Here is a 14,886-nt window from a genome sequence, read left to right as displayed (position 1 = left end):
GTTTTTTATTTTTATTTATTTTTTTTTTTGCTGTTTAGACTACAAAACATTTAATGGATTTGAGTCCTATACGGTAAAAAGTAAAAAACTCTGAACAAAGCCACTGTGCACGAATTGTTTGCACAGAACACATTTTTTTTCTGCATTGCAGATTTATTATTTTTAAAAACATCTTTGTTTTGTCTATTCTCGCTGTAGCTAATTCAAGCGTACAGTTTTGGAGGGTGATTTTTTAATGACGTGAATGTGCGACCAGGATTCAGATCATTCTTCCACATGCGTGGCAGTGTATGAGCTTACACACTTGGCTCACGGTGCTTTCTAGTTTTTCATATCCTTCATGTCTTGCTACGAACATGGATTTATGTGGCTTGTTGCTCAAGGAGGTTAAAGAGCCGATGCCGCCAACTGTTTTGGTTCCCGTGTCAGAGCCTCAAATGTAGCAAGGAAATGCTTATGGAAACCACAGGACATGAGGGGAAAAAAGGGGGAAAATCTGTTTGATATCCATTTAGAGCAGTTGCAATGGTGATCTTATATTTTTGGGGGTTTTCACATGCCACTATTTCACAGTGAGGTTTATCCTCAATCAAGGGTTCTTTCCTGTTCAGGCCTGGTCTGAATGGTGACCCGGGTCTGTTTTTGTATGCTTTTGTCAGAACTGTTGTCCCCTCATCCTGATTTTCCAGTTGATTGAAGTGGATTAATTACACATGAAAGCATGTTTAATCACAGAAACTCAGCTCTGGTAGATCAAGAGATATGGCGGATGTTTTTTTCGCCTGGAAAACTTATGCTAGAAATCATATGCTTGTTTTAAGAAAACATACACTGGCGGCCAAAAGTTTAGAGTAATGTACAGATTTTGTTCTTATGGAAAGAAATTGGTACTTTTATTCACCAAAGAGGCATTCAACTGATCACAATGTATAGTCAGGACATTAATAACATGAAAATTTATTATTTCAATAAAAAAACAAAAATGTTCAGAACTTCTGAAACTACTTCAAAGAGTTCTCATCAAAAAATCCTCCATGTGCAGAAATGACAGCTTTGGAGATCCTTGGCATTCTAGCTGTCAGTTTGTCCAGATACTCAGGAGACATTTCACCCCACGCTTCCTGTAGCACTTGCCATAGATGTGGCTGTCTTGTCAGGCACTTCTTACGCACCTTACAGTCTAGCTGATCTCACAAAAGCTCAATGGGGTTAAGATCCATAACACTTTTTTCCAATTATCTGTTGTCCAATGTTTGTTTCTTTGCCAACTTTAACCTTTTCTTTTTGTTTTTTTCTGTTTCAAAAGTGGCTTTTTCTTTGCAATTCTTCCCATAAGGCCTGCAACCTTGAGTCTTCTCTTTACTGTTGTACATGAAACTGGTGTTGATCGGGTAGAATTTAATGAAGCTGTCAGCTGAGGACATGTGAGGTGTCTATTTCTCAAACTAGAGACTCTGATGTACTTATCCTCTTGTTTAGTTGTACATCTGGCCTTCCACTTCTATTTCTGTCCTTGTTAGAGCCAGTTGATCTTTGTCTTTGAAGACTGTAGTGTACATCTTTGTATGAAATCTTCAGTTTTTTGGCAATTTCAAGCATTGGATAGCCTTCATTCCTCAAAACAATAATTGACTGATGAGTTTCTAGATAAAGCTGTTTCTTTTTTGCCATTTGTGACCTAATATTGACCTTAAGACGTGCCAGTCTATTGCAAATTGTGGCAACTCAAAAACAAACATAAAGACAATGTTAAGCTTCATTTAATGAACCAAATAGCTTTCAGCTGTGTTTGATATAATGGCAAGTGATGTTCTTGTACCAAATTAGCAATTTAGCATGATTACTCAAGGATAAGGTGTTGGAGTGATGGCTGCTGGAAATGGGGCCTGTCTAGATTTGATCAAAAATGACTTTTTTCAAATAGTGATGGTGCTGTTTTTTACATCAGTAATGTCCTTCCGAAACAGCTAAATTTGTACATTATTCCAAACTTTTGGCTGCCAGTGTACTGTATATAGCCATACGATTATTCATAGTTTGTATACTCTCCAACATCTTTTGTGGTATTTCCTATCACATAATTGTGACTCCAGTCAAATACAGTTTGACACATCCAGCTACACACAACATGTGTTAGCCATAGCGTCCTGTAACTGTGAGCTTTAAAGGGATGTGTGGCCTAATGATCTGATATACAGTCTCTGAGTACTGTTTTCAGTATGCTCACTGATGTATATGCATTAAAGTAGTTTCATAATCAACTAATATAGTGCCTATAGTCCTTCCACTAACATTTTTGGGAATACATGATACAGTAAGGCACTAACCATGGAAATTAATGGGGCCAGTCCATAACGTTAAAATATACACTGTTTCAAAGTTATTGCCACATTATATTTCTTAACATGATTTTAGTGTGATAAAATCTCTTACTAACCTTATCAGTGTGTAGATACTTCTTTGCCATGACGATGTAATGCCAGTAAACCATGTGAGTGATTTTATCACACTAAAATCATATAGACAGATTTTTATCATACTAAATTCATGTTAGCATGTAAATGTTTACATCGTTTGGCTACACTTTTGAAACAGCGTGTATTTCAATGTTTATGGACTGATCCCATTCACTTCCATTGTAAGTTCCTTACTGTAACTGTGATTCTTGCTTATATATATATATATATATATATATATATATATAAACAAGGGTCTAGTCAAAAATATATATATATATTTTTTGTGGTAAGCAACATTATGCTACAAATGCTGTGGACTGGGCTTAACTTGTATTCAACCCAGAATGTTTCTTTTTCTCTCTCATTCACTTTCTCTTTTCTTTCTCTCTCTCTCTCTCTCTCTCTCTCTCTCTCTCTCTCTCTCTCTCTCTCTCTCTCTGTTTAAAAATACCTTGCGGAACACATGGTCTAAACCAGCAATAGTTTAACTCTGCATTATTCTATCCTGCTTTTTTTTACTAACCCATTAGGGCCTGATAACCACCCGTTACAGCGGTGAGGGACCTGAAAGCCCCGTGACCTTTTACCTTGACTTCTGACCCAGAGTCAGCGAGTGGCTGCTCCCCAGGGCAGAAGGAGAGACTCCTGGGTCTTGAGTTACTCAAGCATGTGGATTCATTAACAAATATCTGTCTGTTTGCCCCAGTAATAAGGGGGCATTTAAACACACTGGAATCCCAATGAGTGTAGCTGTCCATATCACTCAAAACCAGGTTCATCTGCAGGCCAATCATTTACCTGCAATTAAGCCAGTCTCTCTTATTATAGATGCACACTATTAGGACACTGGACTCATCATATGTCAGGAGTCACTTGATGTGGTGCGGAGAAAGGGTTTGGATCATTTGAAAACTGAAAGCAATGAACGGAAACATGGTCCACTTCAGTGCTCTAGCACCCCCTTTTGGACACAGTGAATATCGTTTCAATGTGTTATTGTGCACTTTTTAAAAAAAAAAAAGCATTAGCAGAAATATGGAGCTGTTATGCAACTTCCTTTGGTTATTCATTTTTAGGAAACTTGAAAACATGTTCTCTTGAAAACGTGCACTTTTTTGGCAGTTATTCTTTAAAATGTTTGGACTAATAGGAGTAATTATGGCCTTAAACTTAGCTGTGAAGTAATGCCATAAAGTTCTTGTATATTGTAACAAAATATTGTTGAACTTTTGGTTTTGTGCAATATGACTGACAGAAAAAGTTTTCAATGACAATCAATCCTGTTTTGTGTCCAGCACGACCTTGTATTATATCCATCTCTCCAACATGCCCTTAAATGATTTTTCAGGGTTTAATACAAGTTAAGCTCAATTGAAAACATTTGTGGAGTAATGTTGATTAACACAAAAAATTATTTTCGTTTTCACTTGTTGCCAAAATCTTGGTTACGTAAGGTACTTACAATGGAAGTGAATGGGGCCAGTCCATCAATGTTAAAATACACACTGTTTCAAAAGTATAGGCAAAAGGTATAAACATTATATGTGTTAACATGATTTTAGTGCTATAAAATCAGCGATTTACCAGAATTCACCAGATTACAGGGTTTACTGCCATTATGTCATCATGAATAATGAAGCTGTAATATTGAACATGCTGTAACATTATACAAATAGGCTTAGTAAGCAAATCTAAATCATTCTAATCATATTAACATGTATGTTTACGTATTGTGGCTATACTTTTGAAACTGTGTATATTAATGTTTATGGACTGGTCCAATTCACTTCCATTGTAAGTGCCATAGTGTATCCATGATTTTTGCTTCTTTTTTTTACATAAATTATTCTGTGGTTATCAACATTATGCCAAACATGCTGTTGTTTGAGCTTAACTTGTATTGAACCCAAAACCTTCCTTTAAAGTTGTCTGGACTTTTATTATAATGAAAATACTACATTTTGGGCAAAATGTTTGTGTAATAATGTGATTTTAAAATTGTCCTCTTTGAGGTATGTGTAGTTTGTGTTTTACTAAATAGTTCTCCACCCCAAAGTTGACAAAGAATTCCTGGAAAATAGCTTTCCTAAAGTCTAAAAATATTAACATTCAACTTTCAATCAATGGAAAGTTGTCAATTTATTATTGTATTACAGTAATTCTTTATAATAAACAATAAAATATATAATAAAAAGAGTATTCCCACCAAATTAGGTCCAGGGCCCAGTTGCAAGAAACCACTGAAAGGGGTAATTCTCACAAAATCTGTCAGGAAAATATCCTGGACCATTTTTACTCCAAAATCAAAATGCATATTTCTATTTTGCATATAGAAAATGAAGCCTATTTAAGGGCCATTAGATTTTTTTACATTGTGACATTATTTTCATGACAGTTACGCACATTTTACCCCTCAATTCTTATTACCACAATGTGAAAAAAAATAAATAAATAAAAAAAATATATGAATTAAATTGTAAAGTAGGGCTGTCAACTGATTAATTTGTAATTGAATTAATTACATGAAAAGCCAATTAATTAAATTAATCACAGTTAATCGCATATAATCATATGCAGTATAATCGTGTTTACTGAGAAAGGCCCTCAAATAACAATAATTTAATATATAATGATACAATATTAATATATTTAAATATTTTTAAATATAATATACACTCACTGAGCACTTTATTAGGAACACTATGGTCCTAATAAATTGCCTGATGCGGTCTTCTGCTGTTGTAGCCCATCCACCTCAAGGTTTGATGTACTGTGCATTCTGGGATGCTATTCTGCTCATTACAATTGTACAGAGCGGTTATCTGAGTTACCATAGCCTTTCTGTCAGCTCGAACCTGTCTGGCCATTCTCCGTTGACCTCTCATCAACAAGGCGTTTCCATCCGCAGAACTGCCCCTCACTGGATGTTTTTTTTTTTTTTTTTTTTGGCACCACTCTGAGTAAACTCAAGAGACTGTTGTGCATGAAAATCCCAGGAGATCAGCAGTGACAGAAATATTCAAACCAGCCTGTCTGACACCAACAATCATGCCAAGGTCTAAATCACTGAGATCAAATTCTTTCCCTATTCTGATGGTTGATGTGAACATTAACTGAAGCTCCTGACCGGTATCTGAATAATTTTATGCATTGCACTGCTGCCACACGATTGGCTGATTAGATAATCGCATAAGTAGGTGTAGATCAATAAAGTGATTTGATTTGATTTTGATTTTGTACAGGTGTTCCTTATAAGGTGCTCAGTGAGTGTATATTATAATAATTTATATTGTTAAAATGCATTACATTATTGTGGCGGACGAATAAAGCATTGATAAGACAATACAAAAAGTGGCATTTAGAAGGCAATATATTGTTTATTTCCTTATTATTGAACATAAGCCTATCATTGGCCTTCAGTCCACAACAATCCATTTTGCAACTCAATTCGTCAAACTGTCTGAGATACACTCATTATAAGGGCTTTTCTTAGGACGTTTTTGAAGCATTTCACTATGGTTGCATTTCACATTATATAATCTTTATGATGTTATATTGGCCTAATATTTTTTTGTATGTTTGTGTGATTCTTTTACACTAAACTTGAATTACTGTATCATTATGAGACAGACCACTGATTTCAGATTTGTTTTTTGTTTTACCTGTGCACAGTTACTGGAGTTTAACTTCTCCCAATGGTGTACAGTTCATCCTTGTCATATTTTTATTGTACCAATTCTGCTCTGCAGGCATTACCTAATGAGCCATTCAGTCCTTTCTGAAGTGCACCGAACTGTGAGTGTGACCTGCAGGGCCTGGAGTGGGTGTGCGTGGGGAGTACAAGGAGGCCTGACCAGGCCTGAGCCACTGTTTGCCCAGGGCTGGAAGGGAAAACTAGGCAGGGACGCTATCAGATCAAGGCCCTGAGTGCTGAGTGCTTTAGGGCCAGGGGCCAGTTAGGGGCGGACAGGTTGTCAGGAGGGACAGAAAAGGTGAAAACAGGTATTTGTGTTTGCATTGTGATTGGGCCAAAAGAGAGAGCAGAGAGAACAAGGTCTTTACTGATTACCGAGAATCAAATTTTACAAGAGCTTTCGGTTCGGGAGAGTAATTTGATAAGGAAGCCTCTTGATTTCCTGTTAACGCCGTGACCATGATGGATTGGAAACGTCGCACTGGGATACACACTTGGAATCAATCTCCTTTGGGCCTTGCAGCCCAGGCAGGCCAAGCTAAACTAAATATTTCATGTAAAATGTAAAACATGCTTGCTGCCATAAACAGGCTGTGTTTTGAAACACGGGGGAGTCAGACCTAAAAAATGATTTTAACCAAAACTGTAAGCTTCCCCTAGGCGCAACGTTTATTTATGTAAATTGGATAGAGTGGCACATAATTATTCCAACTCTGCCAAGGTTCTCTTTATTTATTCTCAATTTCCTCTCTCTCTCTCTCTATCTCTCTCTCTCTCTCTCTCTCTCTCTCTCTCTCTCTCTTTCTCTAACGTTCGCTCTCTTTTTTTGTGAGCATGTGGCATGATACATAAACGATGCGTTAACATCTATCTTAAGGCTCTGCAATCTGATATCAGACAACTCGCGTTTGTAACCAATTTAAACGAAAGGAAATTCTCAGAACAAGTGGCATCCCTTGGGAGAGGTGTAATTTATTTAACTTTCCTGTTCATTTGTTTGCCATTAATTGTGTATAAGTGCTGCTTATGTGTGTGTTTCCACCCAAATCTGTCCTGCAGAGTTGTTTATTGCCCCAGTGTTACTGGGGATGTAATGATATATATATGTAAGGATCCTATAAGGTGAAAGTTTAAAGAAAAGGGATGATTTGGAGAAAGAAGAGAGGACAGAAGAAAAGCTAGACAGAATGAGGCTATATTTCCATTTTTTAAATGCATTTAAAGAGTGTTTTCATCAAAATCAAGTGGCAGTAGTTAAAATGCATTATTCAGATAGTTACAATCATTGTTGGGAATAATGCATTACAAGTAACATACATTACATAACAAGACTTTTCTGGTAGTAACGAGTAAAGGAATGTGTTAGGGGTAGTTCCCACCAAATGTGTTTTTGTGCCAGTCCACGCTTTTTTTCAACTGTTTTCCTATGAAAACATGCGCTAGACAGACGCCTTTGAGCACTGTGCTGCGTGTCAATGTTTGTTTGTTTTTGGGGGGGATTTTTTTGTTTTGTTTTGGATTTTTAGGACCGATACATTTTCTGGATGCTGTGTCAAGTAAAAACATACGCCAAGACACCTGCGTTTTGCTCTGTTAGGGGCATCTAGCTTTTTTTGGCACAGGGATGTTTTTTTAGCGCTCTATGTTTCGGCCCCTTACTTGTGTATTAATTTAATTACCGTTATCTTCAAGATATACACTACCAGTCTAGTCAAAATTTTGGACAAATCTACTCATTTTCTCTATTATTATTAATCTATTATCATTTTCTTCACTATTGTTATTATTTTCCACATTTAGAATTAAAGTTATCAGAACTATAAAATAGCAAAATTGGAAGTATGGGATTTTAGCTTCTTCAAGTAGACATCCTTTTACTTGACAACTGCTTACACGCTGGTTAGCATTCTTTCAACCAACTTGCTAAGATGAGGTATCCACCAGGGCTTTTTAAACAGTATTAAAGGAGTTCCCATGTATTCTGGGGTCTTGTTGGATGCTTTTCCTTTAGTATGGCCCAAATCATCCATTAAAAAAAGAATAGTTTTTTTTTTTTTTTTTTTTTTTTTTTTAAAGAAATATATATATAGTCAATCTAAAGCATTTAAAGGTGCACTTTGTCTTTGTGTCATCTTGGACTTACACTGACACCTAGTGGCTTGGATGCAGCATCTTTTAAAATCACAAGTTTTCAGTTTCAGATGCCATTATAGAAATGTAGTATTCATAGTCAGACATGATTACTTTAATCAATGAGTGAAAGTGTCATATAACAGGACGGTTACTGAGATTAAGCCAGTAGTATTCAGCTGGTCATGTGATTCTAACATGGCAGCCCCCATGTGTGGACCCTCTCCATGTAGAATAAAAATTACTGAGTGCACCTTTAGGCATGGTTGCATAATTATTAGAATGACAAGATATAATATTACCTTTTAATATTTATATTATTTATTCATAATTAAATAAAAACTAACAATGTAATATAATTAGTTACATTAGGACTAAAGCAATAATTTCACACTTTTTAAATGCAACATCCCCCAACACTGATGGCAATCTAAAAGAGAGGTAAAACCGCCGTATTATGTCATCTGTCTCGTGGGATGTTTTAAGTTGTGAATTCTGACGCATTTCTGCTATCTCTTTGTTAGTGTCTGAGTGTGTTATTACAGTGTTTGCAACACTTTCTTGTCTACACACACAGAGATAGAGCATCACTTCTTCCTTCACCACACCCTGTTCGGAACATTACGTCTCCCCATCTGTTATCACCCTCAGCATTCTGCCTGCTCTAGTTTGTTTGCTGAGGTGTGTGCACAAACAGAGGGAAATGGGCTGTTCTGTTGTGGGAAACACAGGTGTGTGGGTGTGCTTTCATTTGTGTATGTGTGTGTGCTGAAAGCAGCATAGGGGCAGATAGCGTGCTGAAAGGCACGCTCATTTGGTCCAGTCATAGATGGACATGAGAGAGGGTGCTGACATTGACAGTCGGAGAGCTGTAGCACACATGACTAAATTTCACCTGCAACAGGGAAAGCTGAGGATGCCTTAATGTACGATGTTAGCAGGGGAACAAGGCTTTCCTCTGGTTAAACTTTGACCTTTACAAAATTCCCACACACGGAGTCAGAATTATGAGAAGAATGCAATGGAGAACCTTGTAGGGTTTTTAAGTGACTTCAAGCATTGGACTGCGATTTTAGATCAAGAAAAAGCTTACAGTGGGGTCCAAAAGATTTGAGTCCATTAGTGAAAATGTGTCTAATATTGTATATACTAATAAACTTTAATAAATAAATTATAATTTTTTTCTCATTTCAAATTATTTTAGCAGCAGAACAATTTCAGTGCACAGTTTACATGAATTTCAAGACAAGAATTGATAAGTATTTTGTATGTCCTCCTTTTACTTTAATGAGAATATGCAATCAAGCTGGCATTGACTCCACAAGTTTGTGCAAAATCTGATGATCCATGTTATCCCAGTATGATTTAAGAATGTTCCAAAGATCAGTTTGTGTTCAATGGAAACAAGGAAATAATTTCTTTGTTTAAAACATCCTGTTTATTTTCAGGGTAAAATCAGATTTTGAATCCAGATTTTCAATGTTTTTGGGCCCCACTGTATTACAAGACAAATGATCCTACTTTTGCCACAAAATGAGAAACTGAAGTGCATAGCTTCATAAATCAAGAATTATTATTTGATTATGAGCACTAAACAAGACACAGGTTGATTTATTACTTGGTCTTATTTACGGATGACTAAATTTGCTGGTCACTTGCCCTATTCTTCTCTCTCTCTATCTCATAGTCACACACACAGGTGCTCTTTCTTTCTTTTTCGGTAGGACTACAATTAACCTTGGTTCCTTCAGCCATGAATCAAGTCAGGATAGGGAGAAGGTCTTTAAGATAAACGGGGGCTGCTGGTCGCCTTTTCTCCTCCAGGATTTATGGAGGTGTCCCAATGAATGGAGTAGCAGTTCTGACTGTCCCACGCTTCACTGGTCAAGCTGACACCAGTGCTACAGGTGAGGAGGTCAGTGACATATAGACCTACCTGACCGAGAGAGAGAGGTCATGCTGGAGTCAGTGACCAGGGCCGAAGTCCTCTTGACATCTTTGAAAATTTAGAATTAAGAAGAGGTAGATTGTGAATCAGATCATGAGTTCATTTAATTTTACGTGCCATTTTTCATATTAATCAGCAGTGAGTTATTGATACTGCTAAATCAGAGAGGTATCAGTTTGTTTTAGCCTTTAATTAAATTTTGAAGCAAGTGTTGGGCTACCTAGAGCAGTTGTTCTAAACTGGTGGGTCATGACCGGGGTTGGGGAGTAACGGAATACATGTAACGAGATTACATATTTGAAATATGAAATATTAGTAGCTGTATTCTACTACAGTTACAGTTTAAATCGTGGGTAATCAGAATACAGTTACATTCAAAAAGTATTTTGATTACTGAAGAGATTACTTTGTCATTTGTTCCTTTTAATATGTAGTCTATTCAGATGGAAAACATTTATTCATATAAATGATGCGATCCAAAGAGAGTTTGAACAGCGGTAAAACACTTTCTTGAGATGTGTAACATTCATATGAGCAGACAGAGAAGTAAGTTTGAAATAAGTTTGGAGAAGCAGAAATAGAAATAAACCTTGTGTAAATTGTCATGTGAACACTGACAATTTAGCTAAGCTAAAATGCTATTTCAAACCATTTTACATGCATCTGTTATCAGGCATGATGATATTTTTTTATCAAGAAATTCCACGTTAGAATATATATATATATATATATATATATATATATATATATATATATATATATTTTTTTTTTTTTTTTCTTCTCTCTAGTAAGACCTTTAAAATTAGGGTAAAAATCTTATTCTTGATGAGAAGTTTTGTATTGTTTTTCTGTAAAAATATCTAAAAAGTCTTAAATCAATTTGCTTCATCTTGTTTTAGAAGCAACACTGAATAAGAAATGAAGGCTCTTTTCAGAGAATGTATTTTTAACATGTGTATTTTGTCTTACTGTACTGGCAGAGTTTTTATAGTCAAAACAAGTGAAAAAATCTACCAACACAGAAGTAATCCAAAGTATTTAAATTATGTTACTGACTTTGAGAAATCTAACGAAATACATTACAAATTACATTTTACAGCATGTATTCTGTAATCTGTAGTGGAATACATTTTAAAAGTAACCCTCCCAACCCTGGTCGTGATCCAAAAATGGGTCACATATCTGTTCTGATAGGGTTGCAGACATCGGGGGAAACAATGATAAATGCAAATAGTAAAATTCAACTAACAATACAGTATAATTGTATATTAAGATTGCAAACTAAATAGGCACATTAGGGTGTGTCTTCAACTTTGGCACTTTAATGTCATAGGGGTTGAATTTTATTAAAATGAACAGATTCAAACTTTTTTCTGTTTGTTATATGAAGGTCACATTTAGAAACTTTTTACTAGACCTTCATAATTTATTTTTGGTACTTTTCAGATGCCTTTTATGTTCAAATTGTAATGTTTTAGCCTTGTCTCAGGCTATGTCCACATTAATCTAGACACATTTGAAAACGGCGTTTTTGTTTTGAAACGCTCTCCGTCCACACTGGCGTTTTCGAGCATTTTCCAAAAGTTTATCATCCACGCTGAAACTTGCGCATGCGAAAATTCACTGTTCCATGTACGGTCTGAAAAGCAATTGTCCTCATGTTCCTTTGCCGTACAGCAATACCGAGTTAACTTCCCGTCGCCTTTGAAGGAATGTAATGTGAAGGTTGAACAAAGTAGCATGTATCTTTAAGAATACTATCAAAGTGAATATCAGGCACAACAACACTGCTACAACATGGGCTGCCATCTTGATTTTTTTGGGTTTAATGGATCACATGGCTGCATCACATGACAACAAATGCGTCATTGCTTTCAAATATCTCTGTTTTCCTTGTCCACACTACAACGCTAAGTCAGCGTTTTCAAATTTATCCACTTGGAAGAAGTTTTTCGAAAAGCTCCAATTTAGCTGTCAAAAATGCCATCTCAGTGTGGATGGAAGGCCAAAACATAGAGATGCGTATTCAAACAAAAATGTATTAGTGTGGACGTGGCCTCAGACCCAGACTTTCAATATTTAACTATGAAAATACATTATAATAATACAAATGATTATATGTTTAAAACCATAATAATCTAAAAAGTTAAATAAACATAAACCACTTCAATATTTATTGTGTGAAAATGATTTATATCAATGTCCTACAGTTGTGGCATCATTTCCACCACACCAAACAATTTTGCCCCAAATAATGTGATGCATGTAGGTGAAAAATGTTTTATCGAGACTTTCTAGAAATCTACAGTGATAAACACCCGTTAAAATTTCAAAGGAAGGAGAAAATGCTTCCAAAATGTTTGTTCTTCAAGTGAAAGGCTGTGCGTCCAGTCAAATTCTACAGTATTTTGGCACTAATTCATGTCATTTAGTCTAGTAGACACTAGCTAACAAAATTAGACTGTCGAAAAATCTTGTTTTACCCTTTTTCGGTCTTTAACCCTATTTTTCCCTAACCATATTCCATTAGCCAGCCTTTATGTTTTAATACACCTCATTTTGTGACCATGCTATATATCACATAATGGAAGGACACATATTAAAACATATGGTGAATCCATTCGGCCATTTTTAGTGCCATTTTTTCCTGCTCAGCTGTATGAAAACGTCTGTGGGTCTTCTGAACTGGCAGCCTATAGCGAGCATGGTTCTTATTTCACCATGACGATGATTCCAGCTCTGCAGACTGGACCAGCTCGAGAGTGTAACTTACAGCAACTGATGGCCTGTTTGTCTAAGTAGGAGACCTTGTTAACCCAGAAGCTGTACATTCATGTATGATGTTTCTTTTTCCCCTTTGGCGGTCAGATTGGTTATGCTTGTGGGGAAGACAGCAGCCGAGCTATTGTCGGTGGAATCCTTTGGGTAGTCATGATTATGACCTTGATTGTATTAAACTGGTTTAAGAGTACCTTGAGAATCAATTATAACAGCATGAACCGATTGTAACGCAATAATAACAGGGCTACATGTCCATTCTGAGGTGTTTTGTTGCTGCTTTGGTGGAACTCTAGTGGGTCATGAATTCCCCTGGCTGGGCATAGATTTAAGACTAAACAGATTTGTGGGCCGAATGTCTCTCGGAGATTAAGAGAGACATGGTTTGATTTATCTCTTTGCATTGCGGAATATCCAGCGAGATGCCAGTTGTCAAGGGCTTGCTCTCAACCGTTGCATTGGTGAAATTTATGGAAAAGATGCCGTTCCCCTTCACAGCTGATATTTTCTCCATGCGGAGAATGAGTTAGATGCTCTTTCCTCCTTCCTCTATCCAAGGTCCAAGCCCTCCTGCTGTCACGGAGAGAAGATGGGAATCACTGGGGTGAATAATGAGGAGAACCTAATTCACCTCCTGCCATTTATTGATCACGGGCATGGATTCATTACGGCTCATTCATTCGCCGTTCAGACGCAAGCCAGTGAACGATGACCGAGCACAGCCCGGATGTGTGAGGAGCTTGATGAAGCACTTGCCATTTCATGGGCTCTTGTCCGTGCAGTGTGCTCCTGTCCTAATCAACCCACTGTGCACACAGTGCGTAGGAAGCAAGTGGCAGTTTGTGAATGGAGATTTCTAGGGGAAAAGATAATTGAATCCATTACTCAAAGGCCGCTGGACCTACAGGCTTTCTGTCTTCACTTTGTCAGGCGGATCGGAACACAAATGTCTGGACAATGATGGATAAGTGCTAGACAAGATGGGTACTTATAGAGGGGAGTTACCTGAGCATACTTGTTGCTACTCAACATTACCTAGAAATCCCCTGGAATCGACAGATGGAATTGTGTTCTGTTGAGATTGACTTTACTGTTTTTATGTTTGGGGTCCCAGATACACTACTGAGTTTGAAAATAAGTAGTAGTACGTGAAAATGTAATAAAATGTAAAAAATAAATTATAAAAATAAACCACATATGTTCCCAAAATCTTTTAATATGTTCCTCTAATCAAGTCAAAACCAATTTGACGGATATCATTGAATCTTTATTCCTCTTTTCTTTTTTTTTTCGTCACAAAGTAGGGATGCACTTTTCAGAAATTTGAAGTTACGTTGTTTCAGTTTGGGGTCAGTATGATCCTCACAAAAACACATTGCAGAAAATACAAGATCAGTAAATTGGAATTTGGCAACTGTGTGCAAATTTAACTCTTTAGTTTGTAGAAAAATACAATAAAAGAAATCCAAATAGACAATTAGTATGACTGTACTGCCAATCAAAGGATCTTAGCATGAAAATTCATTGTATTTATTCTAGGGCTGTCAATAGATTAACATTTTTAATCAAATTAATTACATGGTGTGCCGATTAATTGAATTAATCACATATATAAATATTTGCAGAGAAATCCCCTCAAATAACAATAATTCAATATATAATGATGAAATAATTATGTATTTAAATGATTACAAATAATATATATCTAAACCCAATACATTGTTTATTTGCATATTATTGAACATAAGCCAATCATTGGCCTACAGTTCACAGCAATCCATTTTGCAATTTAATTTGTCAGTTAGTCCGTGATTTATTCTGAGGGCTTGTCTAAGGACTCGTCAATGTACATATGCATCAGACGGATGCTTTTGTAG

This window comes from Myxocyprinus asiaticus, chromosome 3 (genome assembly GCF_019703515.2).
Source record: "Myxocyprinus asiaticus isolate MX2 ecotype Aquarium Trade chromosome 3, UBuf_Myxa_2, whole genome shotgun sequence".
NCBI classification, from domain to species: Eukaryota; Metazoa; Chordata; class Actinopteri; order Cypriniformes; family Catostomidae; genus Myxocyprinus; species Myxocyprinus asiaticus.
Note: the sequence above shows the minus strand (reverse complement) of the source record.